This window comes from Lathyrus oleraceus, chromosome 7 (assembly GCF_024323335.1).
Source record: "Lathyrus oleraceus cultivar Zhongwan6 chromosome 7, CAAS_Psat_ZW6_1.0, whole genome shotgun sequence".
NCBI lineage: Eukaryota > Viridiplantae > Streptophyta > Magnoliopsida > Fabales > Fabaceae > Lathyrus > Lathyrus oleraceus.
This window is the reverse complement of record NC_066585.1, coordinates 428,372,275-428,375,488: the sequence shown is the minus strand read 5'-3', so window position 1 is coordinate 428,375,488 and position 3,214 is coordinate 428,372,275.

Below are 3,214 nucleotides of genomic sequence, written 5' to 3'. Positions count from 1 at the left end.
CTTCCAATCCCATAATACAAGCCTCATACTCAGCCATATTATTCGTGCATTTGAAAGTTAGCCTTGCTGTAAGCGGAATATGCGTGCCATGAGGAGTAATGATTACTGCCCCAATACCATTTCCGTACTGATTTACAGCGCCGTCAAACACCATCGTCCATCTGGAACCAGGTTCCGGACCTTCATCAAGTGTAGGCTCATCATAATCTTTCATTTTCAAATACAGAATCTCCTCATTAGGGAAGTCATACTGAACTGACTGATGATCTTCAATCGGCTGGTGCGCTAAATGGTCAGCCAAGATACTACCTTTGATAGCTTTCTGAGCTCGATACTCGATATCATACTCAGACAACAACATCTGCCAACGGGAAATCCTCCCAGTTAAAGCAGGCTTCTCGAAAATATACTTGATCGGATCCATTCTGGATATCAACCAAGTTGTATGATTTATCATGTACTGGCGCAAACGCTTAGCAGCCCAAGCTAAAGCACATCACGTCTTCTCAAGCATAGAGTATCGAGACTCACAATCAGTAAACTTCTTACTGAGGTAGTATATAGCAGATTCTTTCTTCCCTGATTCATCTTGCTGACCGAGTACACAACCCATCGAGTCTTCAAGCACAGTCAAATACATAATCAGAGGTCTTCCTTCCACAGACGGAGACAAGATCGGAGGTTCAGACAGATACTCTTTAATACTGTCGAAAGCTTTCTGGCAGTCCTCAGTCAAATCATGAGACTGATCTTTCCGGAGGAGCTTGAATATAGGCGCACATGTGGCAGTCATGTGGGATATAAATCTGGAAATATAATTCAAGCGGCCAAGAAAACCTCGGACTTGCTTCTCAGTTTTGGGTGCAGGCATCTCTTGTATTGCTTTGACCTTTGCAGGATCAACCTCAATACCTCTCTCGCTGACTACAAAACCCAATAACTTGCCGGAACGGACTCCAAATGTACATTTGTTCGAATTCAGACGAAGCCTAAACTTCCTTAGACGCTGAAAAAGCTTCAACAAATGCTCAACATGTTCAACTTCCGTTCGGGACTTAGCAATCATATCATCAACATAGACTTCTATCTCCTTGTGCATCATATCATGAAACAAGGTAGTCATAGCTCGTTGATACGTGGCTCCGGCGTTATTCAAACCGAAGGGCATCACTCGATAACAGATTGTTCCCCAAGGTGTGATGAATGTTGTCTTCTCCATATCTTCGGGTGCCATCTTGATTTGATTATATCCGGAAAATCCGTCCATAAAGGAAAAGATTTTGAATTTAGCTGTATTGTCTACCAACATGTCAATGTGTGGTAGAGGAAAATCATCTTTCGGACTAGCCTTATTCAAATCTCTGTAATCAACACACATACGGACTTTTCCGTCCTTCTTAGGCACAGGCACAATGTTGGCCACCCATTGAGGATATGTAGAAGTCACCAGAAACCCCGCATCAATTTGCTTCTGAACTTCCTCTTTGATCTTCACTGCCATATCTGGATGAGTTCTTCTGAGCTTCTGCTTCACAGGCACGCACTCAGGCTTCAGACGCAGGAAATGTTGCACAATATCTGTATCTAGACCCGACATGTCTTCATACGACCAAGCGAAGATATCAGAATATTCTCGTAGCAACTCAATCAATCTCTTCTTGACAGACTCTTCAAGAAGTGCCCCAATCTTCACCATACGAACACAATCCTCAGACCCCAAGTTGACTGTTTCCAAATCTTCAAGATGCGGCTGAATGATCTTCTTCTCGTGCTCAAGGAGACGGGTAATCTCATCAGGAATCCCTTCAACATCATCTTCCTCTGCCTCGAATACAGGGAATTCAAAATTGGGAGATGGCGTTGGATCATTATGTTCAATGGGTTTTAGAATCAACCTGCATAATGATTTTGGTTAATAAAAAAAACTTTAGAACTTAAACAAGCAAATCATTATGCAGATGAAAAGATTGCTTTTATTCTTGTTTTTATGGTTTTTTTGTGATCACTGATTTCATGCAAAAGCAAAAAGTGAAAACAAATGGTAAAACAAATGTTTAACAATGCATTAATTGAATGAAAACATCATTGTATAAATGCTGCCAACAATGTCATCACTTCTCCTTTTGGCATGGGAGAAGGGTTTTGAACAAAGTGAACAATTACTCTGATCTATGGATGACTGTAGGAACATCTACAGCGACCCAATTGTGGCAGACACCACCAGGTATGATAAAATTGTTCAGATCCTCTGCATCCTCTTCCAGAATAGCAGCAGCTTCTTCAGGTTGATCAGCATGGATGAATCCTGCACTCTTGAACAAACCTAGCTCGTTGAATGCCCCAGAGGAATAGCGAATGCCAGCCCGAGATCTATTGTCTTCAAGCTCAATCATCTTCCCTAAACCAGCAACTGCACCACATTCAATGGCCAGTTTTGCATCACGGTAGGAAGCAAATGAAGGAGACTTCTTCTCAATTGGTTCATCAATAGATAAAGCTTGGAACGGAGTTCCAACTTCATCCTCGACATCAATATATGAAAAAGAAGACAAGTGACTAACCAGGAGAGCCTTTTCTCCCCCTACCACGACCAGTTTCTTGTTCTTCACGAATTTCAGCTTCTGGTGTAGGGTGGATGTCACGGCGCCAGCCTCGTGAATCCATGGTCTACAAAGAAGACAACTATATGATGGGTGGATATCCATGACCTGAAAGGTAACTTGGAAATAACTTGGTCCAATCTTGATTGGGAGATCAACTTCCCCAATCACAGTCTTACGCGACCCATCAAAAGCCTTCACAACAACACCACTCGGCCTCATAGGAGGACCTTGATATGACAATCTAGAGAGTGTGGTCTTGGGCAATACATTCAGAGATGATCCAGTGTCCACCAGCACGTTGGACATGGCATCAGACTTGCAATTCATAGAGATGTGTAAAGCCATGTTGTGGTCTCTTCCCTCCTCAGGGAGATCAGCGTCACAGAAACTCAACGTGTTGCAAGCAGTGATGTTTGCAACAATACCATCAAACTGTTCTACAGTGACATCATGATCAACATACGCCAGATCCAAAACTTTCTGCAGAGCCTCCCTATGGGGTTCTGAATTCAACAACAACGAAAGCACAGAGATTTTGGATGGCGTTTGTAGAAGCTGGTCTACAACATTATACTCACTCTTTTTGATGAGCCAAAGCATTTCATCACATT